Here is a 26,657-nt window from a genome sequence, read left to right as displayed (position 1 = left end):
GGTATCAGGGGCAGTAATAGGGACACATACGGCAGCAGCAGCTCAGTATTGGGGTATCAGGGGCAGTAATAGGGACACATACGGCAGCAGTGGCTCAGTATTGGGGTATCAGGTGTAGTAATAAGGACACATACGGCAGCAGCGGCTCAGTATTGGGGTATCAGGTGCAGTAATAAGGACACATACGGCAGCAGCGGCTCAGTATTGGGGTATCAGGTGCAGTAATAGGGACACATACGGCAGCAGCGGCTCAGTATTGGGGTATCAGGTGCAGTAATAGGGACACATACGGCAGCAGCGGCTCAGTATTGGGGTATCAGGTGCAGTAATAGGGACACATACGGCAGCAGCGGCTCAGTATTGGGGTATCAGGTGCAGTAATAGGGACACATACGGCAGCAGCGGCTCAGTATTGGGGTATCAGGTGCAGTAATAGGGACACATACGGCAGCAGCGGCTCAGTATTGGGGTATCAGGTGCAGTAATAGGGACACATACGGCAGCAGCGGCTCAGTATTGGGGTATCAGGTGCAGTAATAGGGACACATACGGTAGCAGCGGCTAAGTATTGGGGTATCAGCAGGATGAGGAGTTTGTGCAGGTTGGGAATAGATGGTGATTGGGCTGAAATGTGAGAAGTGAAACGTGTCTTTGTTGTATTCTCTGCAGATGAGTTGTAGCTGGAAGAAGTTGTCATGTCGGTCTGGGCCAGATGGAAAAGACGGGAAAAATGAACAATTCTATCAGAAAGAACATCAGAGGTCATTATCTGTAACTGTGCAGTGATCTGTTATATGTTCTGTAGGACTGGTATCTACCACTGACCATATGGCGGTAATATCAATATTGGTCTTTATATAGAGGTTATCTTCAGTAACAGTCCTGTCATCTGCTGAGGTTCTCCTCCACTATTAGGGCACATCACTGAATTGTAATGAAGGTTACCTGGTTAGGGGCCCACTCAGAAGCTTCGCCCCCCTAGACCAAAACCCTAGCTACGCCTCTGGGTGGATGACAAACTCATGTTCAGCTGCTACAAAGGCAAATAAAATAATGGGATGCATTAAAAGAGGCGCAGATGCTCATGAGGAGAATATAATTTTACCTCTATACAAGTCACTAGTTCGACCACACTTAGAATACTGAGCACAGTTCTGGTAAAAGAAAGACATAGCTGAACTAGAGCGGGTGCAAAGAAGAGCGACCAAGGTTATTAGAGGACTGGGGGATCTGCAATTCCAAGATAGGTTATTACACTTGGGGCTATTTAGTTTGGAAAAACGAAGACTAAGGTGTGATCTTATTTTAATGTATAAATATATGAGGGGACAGTACAAAGACCTTTCTGATGATCTTTTTAATCATAGACCTGAGACAGGGACAAGGGGGCATCCTCTACGTCTGGAGGAAAGAAGGTTTAGGCATAATAACAGATGCGGGTTCTTTATTGTAAGAGCAGTGAGACTATGGAACTCTCTGCCATATGATGTTGTAATGAGTGATTCATTACTTAAATTTAAGAGGGGACTGGATACCTTTCTTGAAAAGTATAATGTTGCAGAGTATATATACTAGATTCCTTGTTAGGGCGTTGATCCAGGGAACTAGTCTGATTGCCGTATGTGGAGTCGGCAACAAATTTTTTCCCTCAAAGTGGAGCTTACTATTTGCCACATGGGTTTTTTTTGCCTTCCTCTGGATCAACATGTTAGGGCATGTTAGGTTAGGCTATGGGTTGAACTAGATGGACTTAAAGTCTTCCTTCAACCTTAATAATAACTATGTTACTATTTAGTCCCTCTATGAATATTGAATAATTTGATTGCTAGTTTAATATCACACTGAAAGGTCAGAATGTAAGCCTGTCAGACTCAGCTTATGGCAGGGCTTATCAGGCCAATGCACATGGCAGACCAGAAGGTCATTCTTTGGTCATTTTGTGACCTCCTGTTGCCATCACAATAATTGGCATTACGCAATTGCATTGAGGGGGTCGGCGGTGGGGCTATAGTATGAGAGAGGGAGCCGACTCACTCTCAAAAGTATCTAAATATTGGCCCTGGCTGTTGTTGCAGGAGGTTGGATGCAAGTTAAAGGGAATCTGTCAGAAGGTCTTTGTTACCTCATCTGAAAGCAGAAAACAATAGGAGAAATGGGAGCAAAGTGATGACATCTAGTAAGATCAAAAAAGTCAATTTTATTAAATCACTATATCATGCTAAAATATACATGTAACATCACATTAATCCATAAAGTGCCAATCCAATGCAGACAAACAAACACCCCACCCCCTCTGGTCCCCACACAGAAAGAAACCCCCATGTAACCATGTAAGTCAAGTGACTGTAAAAAAGGGGTAAGCATGAAAAGATAAACACAAATTAATCGTGTGGCTTGGAGACCTCCAAGGAGACCCATATGAATGAACCTCATAATAATAATGTAATAAGAAATGGTATTAACATGCCAAGCTTTCCGGTAAGTTAGTGGGGGAGAGAGGGGTCGGATGCTGAAAGCAGCATGATGTAGGGAAAGAGAAGCTTAATCCAACAATGTATCACTTAGATTACTGGTTGCAGCCGTTCTAACAAAATCAGAACTTTTAGATTTAGAATGAAGCTGAAAAGCTGCCCCTGCCCCACCACAGCTAATCGCGTCCCCATCAGGCAATGTATGTAGAAAGTCAATAGTCAGTGAGCTACTTATCAAACGAGGGGACGTTGCCTGACTAGTCCAATGTTAATCTCTTATGATAAATCCTTCATAGTAAAATCAGCACACCCTTGTCACTATGGGACTGCGGGATAGCAAGTTTGCTCCTAGTGTGACCCTAAGGTTAGAGGTCCCTAGCTATCCCTGTACCCAGGATTAGTCGTGAAGGTGGAGATGCCCGAGCCTCATTCCTTAATATGCTCCTAAGCAGCTCTAGTCTGAAACGTGTATGGGAAAATACAAGGCCAGACAGACAGGGCAGAACTGAAACATAGTCACACAACACGCTCTCAAGGAAATACACAAAAGGACATAAAGGGTACAGCCCGAGAGGCAACAAAGTAATAATATAAAGATATCAAGGGAAAAAGGAAAGGGTTAACCAAACACCATTTGCAACAACTTTGGAAATAACCAGTACACTACAATGTGTTCACTGTCATGGTCCAGTCCGGAGTTTATTTTCTTCTTTCCTCTCTTGGGACTGGTCATGCAGGGATTAATCTCTGAAGCCTCGTTCTTGAGCTAGCTGGGCTATTTCAGTCCCTCACAGCCTGCTGACCAGTGTTAGTTCATGCTTCCCAGCTTGAGCCCCTGACCTGTATTCTGGTTTTCGTGATCCTTGTGTGTTAGGGTTGGGGGAACGCACCGAATATATTTATTAAGTAAGATTGGTGCGTACGCCACTCTGGATCCACCGTGCAGGAAAGAACCTGCTGCTAAGTGAATGGCGGCACTATATGGCGGTACAATGTGATTACACACGGGTTAACTTCACCCTGTGTGAAGGAAGCGATCCCTGTTAAGTCACAGGGTCGTGGTACCGCAGAGAGAGCGCAAGCAAGGAACCACAGAACTCTATCCCAGGACACAGGATTAGAGTTAGTGTAGACCTCTTGCGATCGACACCACAATAGGGGTATCAGAGGTAACTATTATGCACAGAAGTGTATGCTGTGCCACACTAGCGGACGCCACTAACCACCCAGACTTGGGTAAGGTAAGCGCACTAATAGCGCACGGCGCTGCACTGGCGGTCACAGCAGTTAGACGCTGCTTCGTGTGTTAAGGCTGTGAGTTCAGCCGGGCGCTAGACTGCAGCCATACACCATACGCGAACAGTCATACACAAGGGATGGGTTTTTAAGGAACGACTTGCACTCATCAACACACACACGATAACAATAGTATACTAGCGCATGGCTGTGCGGTTATGCGAAGCTTATATAGCTGCAGCACATTCAGGACCCTTCAAAGAAGGACCAATGGATTTGCAGCAGTACCTGATCATCTGACCCTAGATCTCCATTGAGAGATCTTGCCCTGGGCATGCTCGGTGTGTGCAAAGCAGGACTAAGTCCTAGCACCTACAGGGCCTTCCTGAGCATATGACCCTAGATCTCCACTGAGAGATCTTGCCCTGGGCATGCTCAGTGTGTGCAAAGCAGGACTTAGACCCAGAAAAGCCTGCTCACTGCAGATCAGTGCAGGGTACCATAGCAGAGCCTGGAGAGGCAGTAGTAACCCTTTGCACAGGACCAGTCTCAGTGAGACGCTGGGAGAGACGTCTCCACTGAGCAGGCTCCACTGCGGCCGATGCAGAATGGGAGACCGCAGCAGACACGGATCGAGATTCCCCCTGTGCAGCAGAGGAAATTCGACTCCTAAAATTGTGTGCCTCTGACTGCCTGTACCCATGTATGACTCGATCTGATCTCTGGACTTCGCCTCTTGTTTTCCGTCTCTGATACCACGCTCCCCTACTGATTTCGACTCTGGCTTGTACCCCAACTTAGTCTTACATCTCACGTTTTGGTAACTACATTCCCGGTAGGCTCCGATTTTTTGCTTGTCCCTGACTATTCTCCTGACTGCCCCTGTGTACAGTGTAGTGCTCTCTGTGTATGACCTTGGCTTGTCTGACTTCTCTCAATACCTGTGACACCTGTACCATAGATCTGTGTTACTACACTACTACGCGTAGTGTTTAACCTCTTTTCCCTCACCAGCTCCCCCCTGGTGGAGGTTTCACTACATTATCACTAACCATACATTTAAACGGGATTTTGCATTTTTTTTTCGCTGGTCATGGATCCGCTGCATAACTTGGCGGATCAAGTGTCCAGTTTGACACAGATGGTGTGGGATTTTTCTGTGAAACCTCAGTCCCTTGTCACGTCGCATACCCACTTACAGAAAAAACTGACTGAGACTGTTATGACTGTGCAGGGAAACACCTCTCATGTTGTTAGTCTACCTGGTGACTCTGTGGATGTTGTTTTGCACTCTCCAGAACCCTCGGTTAAACTTCCAGACACGTTTTCAGGTGAAAAAGATAAATTTCACATATTCAGGGAGAGTTGTAAATTATGGTTTTCTCTTAGACCTCGATTGTCTGGGGATGAGACTCAGCGGGTAGGGATTATTATCTCCTTACTTAGGAAGGGTCCCCAATCCTGGGCTTTCTCTCTGCCCCCTACTGCCCCTGAACGGAGGTCGGTGGATAGGTTCTTTGAGGCCCTAGGACTTATTTATGATGAACCGGACTGTGTCAGGGTGGCAGAGGACACCATTATGGATCTGGTTCAGGGGAAGCATTCAGCTGAATGGTATAGCTTGGAGTTCCGTCGATGGTCCACTGAGGTATCTTAGGATGACTCGGCACTGAGATTTAAAAATGAGCGCGTTAATGGCTTTCAAAGACGTAGCGGCTTGTGATTGGCCGCGACCAATCACAAGCCGCTACGTCTTTGAAAGTCATTACCGCGCTCATTTTTAAAAATGAGCGCGTTAATAGCTTGCGGTGACGTCGCGGCTTGTGATTGGTCGCGTGGCCGCGACCAATCACAAGCCGCTACGTCTTTGAAAGTCATTACCGCGCTCATTTTTAAAAATGAGCGCGTTAATAGCTTGCGGTGACGTCGCGGCTTGTGATTGGTCGCGTGGCGGTCACATGGGCGGCCCACGACCAATCAGAAGCCGGGACGTGATTCTCAGGTCCTAAAAGCGCTGATTTTGAACAACGAAGCCTGCCGGTTACCCGCGCTGAGTCCAGGGGCCGCCGGAGAGGTAAATATATCAATATTTTTTATTTTAATTCTTTATTTTACACATCTCTATGTATCCGACACCGATACCCGATACCACAAAAGTATCGGATCTCGGTATCGGAATTCCGATACCGCAAGTATCGGCCGATACCCGATACTTGCGGTATCGGAATGCTCAACACTAGTGCTGACCTCTCTGTGTATGACCTTGGCTTGTCTGAATTCTCTCATTACCTGTGACACCTGTGCCAGAGATCTGTGTTACTACGCTTAGTGTTTAACCTCTCTTCCCTCACCAGCTCCCCCTGGTGGAGGTTTCACTACATTCACCTTTCCTAGACCAGCATAGAGGAAACTGTTGCTGGCATTCCATGATCAGTAGAGCAGCTTAAATAGGGAAAGAGCAGACATGACTGGTTCTACTGCAGCATGTGACCACAGGCAAACAACAAGCTAAGTTCAGCAAATATTTAATTCCTTCTAACCTGCCTAGGAGCTGCAGCGCTTGAAGTCAACACCCGAGTCACTCTGTGCTGACCATAGCCATCTATGGAGACAAAAGGAGGATTGTCTGAACCTGTGGAATCCACAGACCCTGACACCGCCATTACAGTTGGAGATGTTTGAGAAAACCTACTTGTTACTGCACTTTGACAAGTGATATATACCTGAATTTTGCGGCTCAGTCTCTAACTCCTGCTGTCTTCAGATTACATAGAAAAAAAAATGCTGACAGATTGTTTTTTTTTTTTTTTACTGAATCATATTTATTAAAAATTTGTTTTCAGATTAAACAGATAAACAAAACAATTCTGCAAACAGAGCAGAGTAGAATAAGAATACAATAAGAAAACAGACAATCCAACGCAAAGGGGGGGGAGGGAGTAGGTACACATAGGAATGCAACGGTAGATTATTTAGATCGAAGGTCTGAACATTAACTAACCTACCAAAATACCGGTTCCTGAAAGTCAAAGCGCCATATAAACTAAACAGCCAGGCACAGAGCAAGAATTTGTCACGGTCCGAGAGTATCAGATCCCGGATCACCACAGCACAATCCTCATCACGAAGGGATAAAGGAAAACTGGCTACCAAGCCACGGCTTCCAGATCTGAGACTTTTTTGTTTTTGATGACGCAGATAACACCAGCGCTCGTTCGTATTGGCAATGAAGGTTCATCCTATCAATCACAGATTGTATGGTCGGTGCACTAGTCACTCTCCACTTGGAAGCTATTGCCAGTCTAGCGGCTATAAACAAATGTGAGAACACACCTCTCAGTTCATGTGGGATCTCATCCAAACCAATATGCAATAAAACCATACTAGGTCGTAGGGCCATCCGAATCCCAGTTACCTCCGCTATCACGTCCTCCAAACTAACCTAAAGATTCAGTAATTTCGGACACGACCACCACATATGGCTAAGCTTCCCCAACATACCGCAGCCTCTCCAGCACAATGGGGAGCATTGAGGGCCAAAATGGGCAACTTTAACTGGGTAGTAGTACCAGCGTAAGTGGACTTTTTTCAATTGTTCCAGATGGTTTACACAGGAGGACACTCTCCGAACCTCTAACACCGCTTCCAGCCACCCATCAGGCGCTAGGGTGACCTGCAAGTCATCTTCCCACTGACTCATGAATTTCAACTTAACCTCTGAGTCAGGATCATTCAGGGCTCTATACAAAATAGATACATTGCAAGGACTAGGACCAGGCACCAAGAAAAGACCATTTACTGTACGAACTAGGTTGTTATTAAAAAAGGCGTCAGTTGTGTAGTGTGTATTAAATGTCTTAATTGTAAAAACTGATAAAATCTATGCCGAATATCAGGGTGTTTCGCAACTAGGCGATCAAACGGTTTAATCATTGTGTCATAAAGCAGCTGATAAATTGATTTTACAGCAGCCCGTATCCATGGCTGTAAATCTAAATATGGAATATGTAATTCTAGTGCCTTCAGTGACACTTCAGTTAATGGAATTTTAATAAGGGTCGGGACCGTCTGTCTCCAAAAATGCAGTGCAGTAGACATGCTCGGTAGAGGGAGCCTACCTGTCCACGGCCCCAAAGCTTCAACCTCTAACATGAATCGGGTGGAACCTCTAGTTGCATAGAAATTTTCAATTTGCAACCATCTATGATCCTTATCAAGCTGCCACCAGTCCTGCAACCCTGCCACTACAGAAGCCTTATAGTACGCCATCAAGTTTGGTAAGCCCATTCCCCCAAAATCATAAGGGTAGTACATAAGGGATTTAGCCACTCTAGGAGTTTTGTGGGCCCATATGTATGTATTTGTTAAGCGTTGAAGGTTTGTTATAATTTTGCTTGGAACCCTCAAAGGGAGACATCTAAAATAATATAATATCTTGGGGAGAATTTTAATTTTGAAAATATTGATTCTGGCCACCCAGGATGTCATGAACATGTAAGCTTTATACCAAGAAAAGGGATACCCTGATCAGTCCAACGAAAGGGAAACTTATTCTCTAATTCAGTTCTGACGACCAAAGGGACCGCGACAGGGAATACCAAAGATTTGGATGCGTTCAGTTTCTAATAGGATACTGCCGCAAACTCCTCTAGTTCAGCCATGACGGCCGAGAAAGACCGCTCCAGGTCCACACAGGTTATGATAACGTCATCCGCGTAAAGACCAATCTTATGAGCAGCCGGGCCCACCATCAAACCTGAGATATCAGTTACCACGGATTTTCTCTGCCAAAGGCTCTATGCATAATGCAAATATAATGGGGGAAAGTGGACATCCCTGCCGCGTCCCATTGGTGATCAGAAAGGGAGCAGACACTACTCCAGAGGCGAGAACTCTGGCAGATGGAGTGGAATATATGGCTGAAATCGCTGATAGGATGGGGCCCTCCAAACCGAACTTCCGAAGAACACTTCCCAAATAACCCCAATGTACCCTATCAAAAGCCTTCTCAGCATCCAAGGACAGAAAGGCACTGGGAAGGCCTGACAGTTCCGCCACCCTGATGAGATTCAACATTCGGCGGGTACCATCCTTAGTTTCTCGGCCAGCCACAAAACCGACCTGGTCGGGAGAGACAAGAGAGGGGATTATCAAATGAAGGCGGGAGGCTAACAATTTGGTATATATCTTTAAATCACAATTCAATAAAGCAATGGGCCTAAAATTTCCAGGACTATCAGGGGTCTTACCTGGCTTAGGGAGAGTAGTAATAATAGCTTCCAGATTGGAGACAGCAACTTTGCCTGAATCCCGCCAACTTGAAAACAACCTCAATAGATATGGGGCCAGAATATCTTGGAAAGTGCGATAATATTAATTTGATAGCCCATCCAAACCAGGTGCGGCGTGCAGCTTACTACTTTTAATGGTTTTTTAATCTCCTCCTCTGTAAATGGGGCATTTAACAAGAGTAATTGTTCTTGGGATACGCATGGTAAATTAACTGACTGTAGGTATGAGTCGATTGATACCTGGGTGGGTTGACGGGTCTGCTGGTCAGAATGTGAGTTATATAAATGGGAGTAATACTTTGCAAAAGTCTCTGCGATTTCAATCGGATTCCTAACCAAACACCCATTCTGACCTAGCAAACCATCCAATCTGGATTTAGCCTCTCGTTTGCGTACTGTTGTGAATTCTGTGGCTGAATTCACTCCTGTGGTCACAAGTGGTACTGCAGCTTCTGAGTTTCCTCCCTCAGGTGTTCTGGTGAGCTCGTTAACTGCTTCATTACTTAACTCCGCCTGATGCTGCTATCCTTGCTCCTTGTCAATGTTTCAGTGTTGGATTTGAGCTTCTCCTGATTGTTCCTGTGACCTGCTGCTCTGTATAGCTAAGTGCTTTTTGCTTTTTTGTTGCTTTTTTTCTGTCCAGCTTGTCTTTTGTTTTTGCTGGAAGCTCTGAGACGCAAAGGGTGTACCGCCGTGCCGTTAGTTCGGCACGGTGGGTTTTTTTTGCCCCCTTTGCGTGGTTTTGCTTTAGGGTTTTTTGTAGACTGCAAAGTTCGCTTTACTGTCCTCGCTCTGTCCTAGAATATCGGGCCCCACTTTGCTGAATCTATTTCATCCCTACGTTTTGTCTTTTCATCTTACTCACAGTCATTATATGTGGGGGGCTGCCTTTTCCTTTGGGGAATTTCTCTGGGGCAAGTCAGGCCTATTTTTCTATCTTCAGGCTAGCTAGTTTCTTAGGCTGTGCCGAGTTGCCTAGGTAGTTGTTAGGCGCAATCCACAGCCGCTTTTAGTTGTGTTTAGGATAGGATCAGGTGTGCAGTCTACAGAGTTTCCACGTCTCAGAGCTCGTTCTTGTATTTTTGGGTATTTGTCAGATCACTGTGTGCGCTCTGATCGCTAAGCACACTGTGTTTCTGGATTGCCTTCATAACACCTGTCATTAGCAAACATAACAGCGTACCCTACGGGCCAGTATATTTCCCGCCCTGTCTCCAGTGGCATAAAAGTGAGTTTTAAATTTATGTAAATTATGGGCATAGGTAGAGAGCAAATTCTCCCGCAATTTAAAGCGAACTCCGTATATCTCATCCGATACCGCCTGAGAGGGTGAGGTTTTGTTCAGTGATTCCAATTGATCAAGTCTAGTTAAGAGGTCATCCCGTAACCCCCTATTGCGCTTCAGTATGGAGGCTTGTTGGATGAGATATCCCCGAATAACCACTTTATGTGCAACCCATAACATTTCATCTGAAACTTCCCCATTATCGTTAACGTGGAAATAGTGGGTCAGCTCATTAGAGATACCACACGTCACCCTCTCATTTAGCAAGAGAGAAGGGTTTAGATGCCATCTAAAGGCAGGGTTCACATGATGTTTTAATGCTAACTGTAACACAATGGGGGTATGGTCAGACCAGGTAATTAGTCCTATGTTGGAGCAGACACATCTGGAAAGAACCGTAGTATCTACCAAAATATGGTCTGTCTGAGAGTATGTACAGTGTCGGAAAGAATAGAAGGTATAATCTTTTTTGCTCGCATGGGAGTATCTCCAGAAATCATGTAGATGATATTCTTTGATTAAACCTTTCAACTCCCCCCCTAGGCCAAACACCACCTCGTGAGCAGTCTAGATCTCTATCCATGGGGAGATTAATGTCTCTGCAATATTACTTTTCACCCTGTGCCAAACCATCCACTCTTTGTAATACCATGCGGATAAATGACTGCTGTGAATGATTTGGGGCATACAGGACTGTGATAGTGTGCAACTGGCCATTCAATGTGCATATGAGGATCAGAAATCTGCCCGCAGGATCCGCCACCCTCCGAATATACTTAAAGGCTAAGGTATTTTTAAAGATGATGCACACCCCAGCTTTTTTAGTGTTATTATTAGCGAAGTAGATATTAGAGAATTGCGGGTGACGAAGCCTAAAATTACCAGCTTCTATCAGATGTGTCTCCTGCAAGCAGATGATCTCCTTACCTGATTTTTTCACTTCTTTCCATAGGATGGACCTCTTACAGGGGGAGTTCAACCTCCTAACATTTAGAGACATAATGGTAACACTCATAATTGAACATTCTAAACCTTGCTATCACACATACATCTACATTAACCCACATCACCCGCATCAGTGCACCTGTGTTAGCCACATAAAAGATCACAGGAACCACATTAAAAAGACCCATATCGAAGGAGTATCTAAAGAAAGGAAGACAAGGGGAACAAAACACAAAGAATACTAGAAGAACTTCTAAACACAAAGTCATGTAGCCACTAGGCCAAAGGCCAGGCTGGTTAGGCAATAAACACCTAAAAGGTCAGTCCTAGACCGTAGGTGGATGCCAGCTCAGGGCAATTCCAAGAGTCACTCCCAAACAGATGAAAATAACCGGGAGTTATCTTGGACGGGGTGCTGGAGCAGAGAGAAAAAAGGCGGAGAGAGAAAGAAAAAACAACAAAAATAGAAAAACAGAGTGTAACATCAGTAGCACCCTCACAGCATGGTCCTGTGTTATGTTTGCTAATGACAGGTGTTATGAAGGCAATCCAGAAACACAGTGTGCTTAGCGATCAGAGCGCACACAGTGATCTGACAAATACCCAAAAATACAAGAACGAGCTCTGAGACGTGGAAACTCTGTAGACTGCACACCTGATCCTATCCTAAACACAACTAAAAGCGGCTGTGGATTGCGCCTAACAACTACCTAGGCAACTCGGCACAGCCTAAGAAACTAGCTAGCCTGAAGATAGAAAAATAGGCCTGACTTGCCCCAGAGAAATTCCCCAAAGGAAAAGACAGCCCCCCACATATAATGACTGTGAGTAAGATGAAAAGACAAAACGTAGGGATGAAATAGATTCAGCAAAGTGGGGCCCGATATTCTAGGACAGAGCGAGGACAGTAAAGCGAACTTTGCAGTCTACAAAAAACCCTAAAGCAAAACCACGCAAAGGGGGCAAAAAAAACCCACCGTGCCGAACTAACGGCACGGCGGTACACCCTTTGCGTCTCAGAGCTACCAGCAAAACAAAAGACAAGCTGGACAGGAAAAAGCAAAAAAAAAACCAAAAGCACTTAGCTATACAGAGCAGCAGGTCACAGGAACAATCAGGAGAAGCTCAGATCCAACACTGAAACATTGACAAGGAGCAAGGATAGCAGCATCAGGCGGAGTTAAGTAATGAAGCAGTTAACGAGCTCACCAGAACACCTGAGGGAGGAAGCTCAGAAGCTGCAGTACCACTTGTGACCACAGGAGTGAATTCAGCCACAGAATTCACAACAGTACCCCCCCCTTGAGGAGGGGTCACCGAACCCTCACCAGAGCCCCCAGGCCGACCAGGATGAGCCGCATGAAAGGCACGAACAAGATCGGAAGCATGAACATCAGAGGCAAAAACCCAGGAATTATCTTCCTGAGCATAACCCTTCCATTTAACCAGATACTGGAGTTTCCGTCTAGAAACACGAGAATCCAAAATCTTCTCCACAATATACTCCAATTCCCCCTCCACCAAAACCGGGGCAGGAGGCTCAACAGATGGAACCATAGGTGCCACGTATCTCCGCAACAACGACCTATGGAATACATTATGTATGGAAAAGGAGTCTGGGAGGGTCAAACGAAAAGACACAGGATTGAGAACCTCAGAAATCCTATACGGACCAATAAAACGAGGTTTAAATTTAGGAGAGGAAACCTTCATAGGAATATGACGAGAAGATAACCAAACCAGATCCCCAACACGAAGTCGGGGACCCACACGGCGTCTGCGATTAGCGAAAAGTTGAGCTTTCTCCTGGGACAAGATCAAATTGTCCACTACCTGAGTCCAGATCTGCTGCAACCTATCCACCACAGAATCCACACCAGGACAGTCCGAAGACTCAACCTGTCCTGAAGAGAAACGAGGATGGAACCCAGAATTGCAAAAAAATGGAGAAACCAAGGTAGCCGAGCTGGCCCGATTATTAAGGGCGAACTCAGCCAACGGCAAAAAGGACACCCAATCATCCTGGTCTGCAGAAACAAAACATCTCAGATATGTTTCCAAGGTCTGATTGGTTCGTTCGGTCTGGCCATTAGTCTGAGGATGGAAAGCCGAGGAAAAGGATAGGTCAATGCCCATCCTACCACAAAAGGCTCGCCAAAACCTTGAAACAAACTGGGAACCTCTGTCAGAAACAATATTCTCAGGAATGCCATGCAACCGAACCACATGCTGAAAGAACAAAGGTACCAAATCAGAGGAGGAAGGCAATTTAGCCAAGGGCACCAGATGGACCATTTTAGAAAAGCGATCACAGACCACCCAAATGACTGACATCTTTTGAGAAACGGGAAGGTCAGAAATGAAATCCATCGAAATATGTGTCCAAGGCCTCTTTGGGACCGGCAAGGGCAAAAGCAACCCACTGGCACGAGAACAGCAGGGCTTAGCCCTAGCACAAATCCCACAGGACTGCACAAAAGTACGTACATCCCGTGACAGAGATGGCCACCAGAAGGATCTAGCCACTAACTCTCTGGTACCAAAGATTCCAGGATGACCAGCCAACACCGAACAATGAAGTTCAGAGATAAGTTTATTAGTCCACCTATCAGGGACGAACAGTTTCTCTGCTGGACAACGATCAGGTTTATTCGCCTGAAATTTTTGCAGCACCCGCCGCAAATCAGGGGAGATGGCAGACACAATGACTCCTTCCTTGAGGATACCCGCTGGCTCAGATAAACCCGGAGAGTCGGGCACAAAACTCCTAGACAGAGCATCCGCCTTCACATTTTTAGAGCCCGGAAGGTACGAAATCACAAAGTCGAAGCGGGCAAAAAATAACGACCAACGGGCCTGTCTAGGATTCAAGCGCTTGGCAGACTCGAGATAAGTCAAGTTCTTATGATCAGTCAATACCACCACGCGATGCTTAGCTCCTTCAAGCCAATGACGCCACTCCTCGAATGCCCACTTCATGGCCAGCAACTCTCGATTGCCCACATCATAATTACGCTCAGCGGGCGAAAACTTCCTGGAAAAGAAAGCACATGGTTTCATCACTGAGCAATCAGAACCTCTCTGTGACAAAACCGCCCCTGCTCCAATCTCAGAAGCATCAACCTCGACCTGGAACGGAAGAGAAACATCTGGCTGACACAACACAGGGGCAGAACAAAAACAACGCTTCAACTCCTGAAAAGCTTCCACAGCAGCAGAAGACCAATTAACCAAATCAGCACCCTTCTTGGTCAAATCGGTCAATGGTTTGGCAATGCTAGAAAAATTACAGATGAAGAAACGATAAAAATTAGCAAAGCCCAGGAACTTTTGCAGACTTTTCAGAGATGTCGGCTGAATCCAATCCTGGATGGCTTGGACCTTAACTGGATCCATCTCGATAGTAGAAGGGGTAAAGATGAACCCCAAAAATGAAACTTTCTGCACAACGAAGAGACACTTTGATCCCTTCACAAACAAAGAGTTAGCACGCAGGACCTGAAAAACCATTCTGACCTGCTTCACATGAGACTCCCAATCATCTGAGAAGATCAAAATGTCATCCAAGTAAACAATCAGGAATTTATCCAGATACTCACGGAAGATGTCATGCATAAAAGACTGAAACACAGATGGAGCATTGGCAAGTCCGAACGGCATCACTAGATACTCAAAATGACCCTCGGGCGTATTGAATGCAGTTTTCCATTCATCTCCTTGCCTGATTCTCACCAGATTATACGCACCACGAAGATCTATCTTAGTGAACCAACTAGCCCCCTTAATCCGAGCAAACAAGTCAGATAACAATGGCAAGGGATACTGAAATTTAACAGTGATCTTATTAAGAAGGCGGTAATCAATACACGGTCTCAGCAAACCATCCTTCTTGGCTACAAAGAAGAACCCTGCTCCCAGTGGTGATGACGATGGGCGAATATGTCCCTTCTCCAGGGATTCCTTCACATAACTGCGCATAGCGGCGTGTTCGGGCACGGATAAATTAAATAATCGACCTTTAGGGAATTTACTACCAGGAATCAAATTGATAGCACAATCACAATCCCTATGCGGAGGTAGAGCATCGGACTTGGGCTCTTCAAATACATCCTGATAATCAGACAAGAACTCTGGGACCTCAGAAGGGGTGGATGACGAAATCGACAAAAATGGAACATCACCATGTACCCCCTGACAACCCCAGCTGGATACCGACATGGAATTCCAATCCAATGCTGGATTATGGGTTTGTAGCCATGGCAACCCCAACACGACCACATCATGCAGATTATGCAACACCAGAAAGCGAATAACTTCCTGATGTGCAGGAGCCATGCACATGGTCAGCTGGGCCCAGTATTGAGGTTTATTCTTGGCCAAAGGTGTAGCATCAATTCCTCTCAATGGAATAGGACACCGCAAAGGCTCCAAGAAAAACCCACAACGTTTAGCATAATCCAAATCCATCAGATTCAGGGCAGCGCCCGAATCCACAAACGCCATGACAGAAAACGACGACAAAGAGCATATCAAGGTAATGGACAGAAGGAATTTGGACTGTACAGTACCAATGACGGCAGACCTAGCGGACCGCTTAGTGCGCTTAGGAAAATCAGAAATAGCATGAGTGGAATCACCACAGTAGAAACACAGACCATTCAGACGTCTGTATTCCTGCCGTTCAACTCTAGTCATAGTCCTATCGCACTGCATAGGCTCAGGTTTAACCTCAGGCAGTACCGCCAAATGGTGCACAGATTTACGCTCGCGCAAGCGTCGACCGATCTGAATGGCCAAAGACAAAGACTCATTCAAACCAGCAGGCATAGGAAATCCCACCATGACATCCTTAAGAGCCTCAGAGAGACCCTTTCTGAACAAAGCTGCCAGCGCAGATTCATTCCACTGAGTGAGTACTGACCATTTCCTAAATTTCTGACAATATACTTCTATATCATCCTGACCCTGGCACAAAGCCAGCAAATTTTTCTCAGCCTGATCCACTGAATTAGGCTCATCGTACAGCAATCCGAGCGCCAGGAAAAACGCATCGACACTACTCAATGCAGGGTCTCCTGGCGCAAGAGAAAATGCCCAGTCTTGAGGGTCGCCGCGCAAAAAAGAAATAATAATCAAAACCTGTTGAATAGGATTACCAGAAGAATGAGGTTTCAAGGCCAGAAATAGCTTACAATTATTTTTGAAACTTAGAAACTTAGTTCTATCTCCAAAAAACAAATCAGGAATAGGAATTCTTGGTTCTAACATAGATTTCTGATCAATAGTATCTTGAATTTTTTGTACATTTATAACGAGATTATCCATTGAAGAGCACAGACCCTGAATATCCATGTCCACACCTGTGTCCAGAATCACCCAAATGTCTAGGGGAAAAAAAAAAAGTGAACACAGAGCAGAAAAAAAAAAAAATGATGTCAGAACTTTTTCTTTCCCTCTATTGAGAATCATTAGTTGGGCTCCTTGTACTGTTATGTTTGCTAATGACAGGTGTTATGAAGGCAATCCAGAAACACAGTGTGCTTAGCGATCAGAGCGCACACAGTGATCTGACAAATACCCAAAAATACAAGAACGAGCTCTGAGACGTGGAAACTCTGTAGACTGCACACCTGATCCTATCCTAAACACAACTAAAAGCGGCTGTGGATTGCGCCTAACAACTACCTAGGCAACTCGGCACAGCCTAAGAAACTAGCTAGCCTGAAGATAGAAAAATAGGCCTGACTTGCCCCAGAGAAATTCCCCAAAGGAAAAGGCAGCCCCCCACATATAATGACTGTGAGTAAGATGAAAAGACAAAACGTAGGGATGAAATAGATTCAGCAAAGTGGGGCCCGATATTCTAGGACAGAGCGAGGACAGTAAAGCGAACTTTGCAGTCTACAAAAAACCCTAAAGCAAAACCACGCAAAGGGGGCAAAAAAACCCACCGTGCCGAACTAACGGCACGGCGGTACACCCTTTGCGTCTCAGAGCTTCCAGCAAAAACAAAAGACAAGCTGGACAGAAAAAAGCAAAAAAAAAACAAAAAGCACTTAGCTATACAGAGCAGCAGGTCACAGGAACAATCAGGAGAAGCTCAGATCCAACACTGAAACATTGACAAGGAGCAAGGATAGCAGCATCAGGCGGAGTTAAGTAATGAAGCAGTTAACGAGCTCACCAGAACACCTGAGGGAGGAAGCTCAGAAGCTGCAGTAGCACTTGTGACCACAGGAGTGAATTCAGCCACAGAATTCACAACAGTCCTGCATCCAGACATCATCTCATTCTCCTCTTCAAGTTTGAAACCAGTCCTGGACTATTTTCTTTCCTGTCGGATTTTGACGGGGATCGAAGGAAATCTTCCATTCAGTTAGCATGATCTCAGCCTGCTTGGGAGATTGACTACACCACGACCCTCATAGGAAATTATCAGCTTGACAGGGTTGAATCCCCATTTGCATCGGATATGAACATCACGTAGTGCTTTACAGACATGAGCAAATTCTCGCCTCTTTGCCAGCATGGGCGCTGATAAGTCCGGGAACACTTGTAAGCCATGGTATTCAGCAGGGAGCTCAGGGGTTTTTCTCATCTTCTGCATGAAGGCGTCTTTGGTAGAATAGAAGTGAATGCGCGCCAAAGTGTCTCTGGGCAAGGCTGGGTTCACATGCCGAGGCTTAGGGAGTCTATTTATCCTATCAATTAGGAAATCCCTGGGGAGCAAGGAAGGGAGCACAGATTGCATGAATTTAAGTAAAAAGTCAGCTAGATCTTTGGAATGTCCTCCGGTATACCCCTGACACGTACATTATTTCTCCGTGATCTATCTTCCAAGTCATGCATATTATCTTGAACCATATCCTCCCTCAAAGCTTTATTTTCATCCACTAAAGCATTTATAGCTTTGGCATATTCGGCCATCTTGCTCTCAACATGTGCAGTCCTCTCCCCCAAGGACGAGACTTCCCCCCTAATCTCCTGCAGCATAGACTGCATGTCTTCCTTTAGAGAAGCACGGATAGAGGCTAAAAATTCTTTCATGTCTCCTCTATAGTAATAGGAGACAAATTGCTGAGAGTCTCAGATGTCTCCCTCCCTCTGGAGCCACCAGATGAGTTGGAAGAAGCCGAGGGGGAAGCCGCCGCCATTTTACCTGCCGCATGTGCAGACTGTCTCCGGGGGAAGAAATCCGGGAGCTTCGGTGGGGAACTGCGTCTCTGCGATCTCCCTCGAGTAATCATGTGCCCAAGATCTCCCGGGAGCCGTAACAGTGCACAGAGAGAAGAGATAATAAAAAGTGCTGATATTAGCCGGTTTAAGTCCGGAGTAGCAGGAGCCTGTGAGTTATGCTGCCTCTCTAGTCTGCATGCAGGCCATGCCCCCCTGACAGATTCTCTTTCAGCCTCTCAAAGTGACAGGGAAAAATTGTCTAGTGTCCAAGAACTGGGGGAGTCTGATTGTTGGAGATGGAGAAGGAAGTGAAAAAGAGCTTGTAGCCAACATCATCATCTCATCTGTGATAGTCAGCTAGTTTCTTTGCCTTTAATTTATCATGTTAAAGTTCTAAAATTATAATAAGGATCAGACTTTTTTCCTGTAACATAGTAACATAGTAACATAGTTAGTAAGGCCGAAAAAAGACATTTGTCCATCCAGTTCAGCCTATATTCCATCATAATAAATCCCCAGATCTACGTCCTTCTACAGAACCTAATTGTATGATACAATATTGTTCTGCTCCAGGAAGACATCCAGGCCTCTCTTGAACCCCTCGACTGAGTTCGCCATCACCAACTCCTCAGGCAAGCAATTCCAGATTCTCACTGCCCTAACAGTAAAGAATCCTCTTCTATGTTGGTGGAAAAACCTTCTCTCCTCCAGACGCAAAGAATGCCCCCTTGTGCCCGTCACCTTCCTTGGTATAAACAGATCCTCAGCGAGATATTTGTATTGTCCCCTTATATACTTATACATGGTTATTAGATCGCCCCTCAGTCGTCTTTTTTCTAGACTAAATAATCCTAATTTCGCTAATCTATCTGGGTATTGTAGTTCTCCCATCCCCTTTATTAATTTTGTTGCCCTCCTTTGTACTCTCTCTAGTTCCATTATATCCTTCCTGAGCACCGGTGCCCAAAACTGGACACAGTACTCCATGTGCGGTCTAACTAGGGATTTGTACAGAGGCAGTATAATGCTCTCATCATGTGTATCCAGACCTCTTTTAATGCACCCCATGATCCTGTTTGCCTTGGCAGCTGCTGCCTGGCACTGGCTGCTCCAGGTAAGTTTATCATTAACTAGGATCCCCAAGTCCTTCTCCCTGTCAGATTTACCCAGTGGTTTCCCATTCAGTGTGTAATGGTGATATTGATTCCTTCTTCCCATGTGTATAACCTTACATTTATCATTGTTAAACCTCATCTGCCACCTTTCAGCCCAAGTTTCCAACTTATCCAGATCCATCTGTAGCAGAATACTATCTTCTCTTGTATTAACTGCTTTACATAGTTTTGTATCATCTGCAAATATCGATATTTTACTGTGTAAACCTTCTACCAGATCATTAATGAATATGTTGAAGAGAACAGGTCCCAATACTGACCCCTGCGGTACCCCACTGGTCACAGCGACCCAGTTAGAGACTATACCATTTATAACCACCCTCTGCTTTCTATCACTAAGCCAGTTACTAACCCATTTACACACATTTTCCCCCAGACCAAGCATTCTCATTTTGTGTACCAACCTCTTGTGCGGCACGGTATCAAACGCTTTAGAAAAATCGAGATATACCACGTCCAATGACTCACCGTGGTCCAGCCTATAGCTTACCTCTTCATAAAAACTGATTAGATTGGTTTGACAGGAGCGATTTCTCATAAACCCATGCTGATATGGAGTTAAACAGTTATTCTCATTGAGATAATCCAGAATAACATCCCTCAGAAACACTTCAAATATTTTACCAACAATAGAGGTTAGACTTACTGGCCTATAATTTCCAGGTTCACTCCGTCACACTCAGCGATGCTGCAGCGATATAGACAACGAGCCGATCGCTGGAGCGTCGCTGTTTAGGTTGCTGTAGAGACGTCAAACACCGGCAACACCAGAACGATGCAGGAGCGATCCAGTGACGTAACGGCGACTCACTTATCGTTCTCGCTGGTTCTTAGCTCCATGTAAAAACATTGCTGGCATTGTTGCTTTTGATGTCAAACATGACGATACACGCCGACCTGATGACGAAATAAAGTTCTGGACTTCTAGCTCCGACCAGCGATGTCACAGCGGGATCCAGATCGCTGCTGCGTGTCAAACACAACGAGATCGCTATCCAGGACGCTGCAACGTCACGGATCGTTGTCGTTCTCGTTGAAAAGTTGCTGAATGTGACGGTACCTTAAGTCTATATATGTGAATATAATCTTTTTACATAAGCTTTCTATTTTCCATTGTTGTGGTTTTAAGGAGACATTGAAAGCCTCAGCATGAAAAGAAGGGTGATAATGATATGTAAATCACAGGCTTAATCATTTAGACTAATTCACCTTCGGTTAATATTGGATTATGAAAAACTCCAGTTTGGAGTTCCTTGAATTGACAGTCATGGAATTGTAATATAACAAGTGCTTTTTCTAAATTCACCATAAAACACTTCTTTTACTGGAATCTCAGAATAATTCAACCCCTTCTTAACAAGTCTCTTTAGCACATAGTAGAACACCCGCTAGTGCAAATACTGATGGAACGGGAGGTGAGTATAGGTTTATTTATTTTATCGTGACCAAACATTTAGTTTAAGAAGGGGTTGTCCTAGTAGTGGACAATCCTTTTAAAGAATTACTGGCTACACTACCTGGACGTAGCATTTAGGCCTCTTTCCCACTTGTGAGGAATACGGACGAGTACAATCCGATAAAAAATCGGATTGCACTCGGACAAATGTTAGTCAATAGGTGACATTCCATTTACGATTTTTTTCTCAGCTGAAATCGTACTGAGAAAAAAATGGCAGCATGCTGCGTATTGCTGCGATTCTCGGACGAGACTCGCCAATGCAAGTCAATGGATGTGAGAAAAAAACGGACAGCACACGCATCATGCATATGCCATCTGTTTTTTTACGGATTGAAGTTAGATCATTTTGAACAAAATACACAAAAGATCAAATGACAGGAAGTGACATACAGGGAAGTGTTGCCAGGCTCACCTAAACCACCATTTTGGAATCTGGGCATGTGACACACCTCCACGGAGTTGAAATTTTGCTTTTCATGTTATAATGTCACGTTTAATTAACGTGGAGATGCTTTTGGTGTTGGTACAGGAGCGCCCTGAACTTTGGGATCCCAGAGATTCAAATTATCAAAATCGCCTTGTTAAGGATGCCTCCTGGACTTATATTTGTCGCCAATTATTTAGTAATTATGCTGAGAGCACCCCAGATGTTCAAATGGGGATGAGTAAGTATTTTTAATTTATCTCTCTCTCTCTCTCTCTCTCTCTCTCTCTATATATATAGTGTCCTTCACAATAATATATATATATATATATATATATATATATTTTTTTTTTTAAATCACTTTCTCTCTCTCTCACTCTCTCTCTCTCTCTCTCTCTCTCTATATATATACTAAATGGTGGGCCGATTCTAACGCATCGGGTATTCAAGAATATGCATGTCCACGTAGTATATTGCCCATCGACGTAGTATATTGCCCAGTTACGTAGTATATTGCCCAGCCACGTAGTATACAGCACAGAACCACGTAGTATATTGCACAACGACGTAGTATATTGCCCAGCCACGTAGTATATTGCCCAGCCACGTAGTATATAGCAGTCACGTAGTATATAGCAGCCACGTAATATATATCATCCATGTACTATATAACCACGTAGTATACAGCAGTGTGGCCACCATATCCCTGATTACACTTTTTTAAATTTCAAAATTATATACCTACCTTTCGTCGTACAACGAAGCTGTCCTGCTCCTCGCAATGCGGCCGGCAGCTTCTGTTCCCAGTGATGCATAGAAAAATTACCCAGATGATGTAGCGGTCTTGCAAGACCGCTAAGTCATCTTGGTTATTTCGCAATGCATCTCTGGTAATGGAAGCTGCTGGCCGCATCGCGAGGACCGTTAAAGCTGCGTAAGCAATGGAAGTTGAGAACAGCATGATTTTTGTTTATCATATTTTACACATTATATATTTTTACTATTGATGCTGCATAGTCAGCATCAATAGTTTAAATTTTTTGCGGGATGGTGCAACACACTGGTGCTGACTGGAGTAGAGTAGGGAGGGGACAATTTGCGGACTGATTAATCAGCGACCCGGGTTTAAGGTAACAGACACAAAAAGACAGACATTCTAACAGACAGAAGTGCCCTTTAGCTGTATGTATATATATATACATATATATATCTACTATATAAAGCTGAATGTGTGTGTATGTGTGTGTGTGTGTGTGTGTGTGTGTGTATGTCCAGGATTGGCATCTGCACCGTCGCAGCTACAGCCACAAAATTTTGCACAGTCACACGTCTGGACCCTGAGAGCGTCATAGGCTATGTTGTGAGGTGAAATTTTAACTCCGCGCTTTCCAATTCACCAAACTATTTTTCCCCTATCTACATAATGGGGAAAAGTGAAAGGAAAAGTGTTGGAGGCAAATTGACAGCTGCCAGATGTGAACAAGGGGGACTTAAAGAATGAGAGCGATGGCGCCAAAGAGTATATACAGATCAGTTGCTAAGGTGGGGCCCCGACATGAGATACTCACCACACATGGGGATATGAACACACACACAAAATGCGCCACACACTACCACGTGCTTGAACACATACCACCCTCAGCACACATTTCACCACACATACACCAACCTCGCCACATAAGTCGAAACACAAAAGTCGCCGCTCAAAACTCACCACGCGCAAAACTCGCCACATGCAAAAACTAGGCTCACGCAAAACTCGCCACAAGTGCAAAACTCACCTCATGGAAAACTCGCCACACGCAAAACTTGCACACGCGGAAAAATTGCCACATGCACAAAATTTGCAACACATGCAAAAGTTGCAAAAGGCACCAGACATAAAACTCACCACGCGCAAAATTCGCCATGCGCAAAACTTGCTGCACACAACTTGCTACACTAACCTGTCACATGCAACTCGACACACAAAAAGTTGCTACACGCATGTTGCCACACAAAACTCATCTCACAAAAGTCGCTACATGCATGTCGCCACACGCAACTCAACAAACACAACTTGACAAACGAAACTCGCCCTAAAACACACACAAGTCTGGTATTAGCCTTCAAAAATAAAAATCTGATTAATAAGCAGACAAACTACAAGAGCAACAAATGTACCATATAGGAAATACAGCAGCTGTCAGTGACATGACCTGTCTATTATGTGTATGTGTGAGCTAATATATACTGCCAGGGGGAGGGCTTCCTGTTGGCGGGGGATTTATCAGGCTGCCAATTTATCTTACAAATACTGAGGTAAAATACTGAGCAAATAACGTGTTAACGAGGTCTAATACAGGAGATCACACAGGTATATACTATATACAGGGGAGATGACACACAGATATATACTATATACAGGAGAGATGACACACAGGTATATACTATATAGAAAAGGAGATGACATACAGGTACATACTATATACAGGAGGAGATGACATACAGGTATATACTATATCCAGGAGGAGATGACACACAGGTATATACTATATACAGGAGCAGATTACCTACAGGTATATACTATATACAGGAGGAGATGACATACAGGTATATACTATAAATAGGAGATGACATACAGGTACATACTATATACAGGGGAGATGACACACGGCAGGTATATACTATATACAGGGGAGATGACATACAGGTATATACTATATACAGGAGATGACATACAGGTGTATACTATATATAAGGGAGATGACAAACATGCATATACTGAGGTGAAAATGAGAGGTGTGAGGTGAAAATGAAAAGATGTGAGTGCAAAATGAGAGGCGTGAGGGAAAATAGTGTAGTGATCAGAAAATGACAGATGTGAGGTCGAAATGACAAGTGTTAGGCGGGAATGAGAGGAGTGAGGGAGAAAATGAGAGGTGTGAGGGAGAAAATGAGAGATGTGATTGGGAAAATGAGAGGCGTGATGGGAAAATAATAGAAGTGACGTGCTATAACTAACCACAGATATTTACTATGCCCAGGCAACGCCGGGCTCTTCAGCTAGTATATATATATATATATATATATATAGTGGCCTTTGCACAACTTACATTTTTATGTGTAAATGTTTTTTTAATTTAATTTCAAATGTTTTTCAGTGAGTGATGTAACCCGGAGGTGGAGGAGCTGTCGGGATCAATACAGGAGAGAGCGGCAGCAAAGTGGTTCTGGTGCTCGACAAAAAAGGCCATATATATGAGTCGGTTAAACTTTTTAGCCCCCATCATAGACCTAAGACCGTAAGTACCGTATACACTTGAGTGTAATCTGGGTATGCATTGTTCACCTCATCCCTGTCCTGCTATGCGTGTCTTCCCCCATCCTGTCCTGGTATGTGTGGTTCACCCTGTTGTATGCATGGCTCCCACGGTCACGCATTGCTCAGTTCACCCACCTTCCCCAGGTTGTATATATGTCTGACATATAACACCACCCTCATACTCACCCTCTGTCGATGCATCTTCCTCCATGCATGTCCATTGTCAGTCGCTGCCTCCTCTCCTCTTCCCTACGGTCACGTGGTACCCCTCATTAAGGTAATGAATATTCACTCCAGGCCTATGAAGATGTCTCCATATTCATTACCTTAAGAAGCGTAACCACGTGAATGCTAAGACAGGAGCGGAGAGATGTTGGCGCCATGACAACGGTGATGCAGCGATGGAGGTTGAGTATTATGTATTTTGAGATCAAAATCATGCCGCTGCTATGCCGTTGCCCCTCCCCTGCCAGCGTTATAGAATATTTACTTGTGTATAAGCCGAGAGGGGTGTTTTGTCTTTAATTATTCTTGAAATAAAAATATACTTAGACACAAATATATAGTGAAATTTAGTAACGTCAACATTGCTATTGTTTGAAAACATATTTTGAGTAGTGTAACCAAAATAATTCTTGAAAAAACTGATTATATCTAGAACAGAATCAAACTTACGGGAAACAGACACAGTATCGGAGGCAGAGGCAGGGCCATCCCAATAAGATGAACAACGCCCATCTGAGGAAGATGTCCCAGCAATATCAGAGGAGGAAGGTCCACAACCAACAAACCCTCCCGAGGATGCAGCACAGCAGGAAGAGCAGGCCAGGAGCAGAACTCCTACATTGCCCCTATATACCCCAGGCCATGAATCAATAGCCCAGCGAATGCGCAGAAGGAGAGATGGGACAAATCTAGTGACAAGGAGGGAGATTGATAGTCGGGTCATGGATTACGTTGGTCGCACCAAATCTGATGATGGAGAGGAGGCATTTTGTCGCAGCTTGGCCCAACATCTTCGGCGAATACCTATAGATTTTAGGCTAAACACTAAATCAGCCATTATGCACCTTATACATGCTGCCACCCCACCCCATCATCCAACTCATCTATTTGAAGTTATTGAGAAACACCACCATCAGGTCTCTCACAGCCCCGATGCATCCAGCTCTGGTGCTGATCATGGCCCTGCAACTAGGGAGTCACAACAACCTATAAGTAGGCCAACTACTGACTCTGGCCACCCATCTTCATCTCTTAATTCAACACAATCGTGTCAACCTCATATGAGTGTGGCAGGTCAATATGTACAGGAGCATGGAAGCATAGGCCAAGTACATCCTTTTCAAGGGTATCACAACGCCACAAGCACCAATATTCACACCATACATAGTCAGCAAGCATGGCCCACATACCCAACCCATTATGCTCATCAAGGACAATATGGGCCACAGTACAGGCCATCAAATATTGTTGGCCAGGGTGAAGGCTGGCTTAATCAACATCACCAACCAAATGCACACATTGCACAACACAGCCAAAGATTTACACAGCAACATACACAAGAACCAACCTGTATTTTATTCTCAGGGATCAGTGCATTATATGCCCAGTCACCAACAAACAATACAAACCAAGCACAACCCCCCAACACCCATAAATCAAACTCAAACAAATCAGCAAAGCACTCTTCCGGAAAATCGGCACATTCAAAGTTCTACATCTTCACCAACAACATCACATAATTCGTATGTTGATTTGTAAGCTTTGGATGGGTTATAATTGTTACTTATTATCCATCATTATATTTTTCTAAGTTTTGGCTAAATTAAGCCTGGTTATTGTGTTTGTTATTTGGCTAAATTAAAGCAAATCTTGGTTAACAAACAAT

The 26,657-nt window shown here is 44.5% G+C and overlaps 1 protein-coding gene and 1 long non-coding RNA gene across 3 annotated transcripts in view; one reads left to right on the top strand and one right to left on the bottom strand.

The window, feature by feature from the left end:
- The window catches only part of KIAA1549L (KIAA1549 like), a 738,873-nt gene that overhangs the window by 557,442 nt on the left and 154,774 nt on the right, over positions 1 to 26,657 (bottom strand). The window lies entirely within an intron of this gene.
- Positions 670 to 26,638, top strand: LOC138649366 (uncharacterized). 2 transcript variants are annotated; one of them, XR_011315298.1, is made up of 4 exons: positions 670 to 761; positions 21,568 to 21,703; positions 24,606 to 24,746; positions 25,425 to 26,638. It is a non-coding gene; the product is annotated as an uncharacterized lncRNA (long non-coding RNA). The 2 variants fall into 2 exon arrangements; XR_011315297.1 differs by lacking the exon at positions 670 to 761 and having other exon boundaries at positions 19,942 to 21,703.

This window comes from Ranitomeya imitator, chromosome 9 (assembly GCF_032444005.1).
Source record: "Ranitomeya imitator isolate aRanImi1 chromosome 9, aRanImi1.pri, whole genome shotgun sequence".
NCBI lineage: Eukaryota > Metazoa > Chordata > Amphibia > Anura > Dendrobatidae > Ranitomeya > Ranitomeya imitator.
The sequence above is the reverse complement of the archived record's forward strand: the minus strand, read 5'-3'. Positions and strand labels throughout refer to the sequence as shown.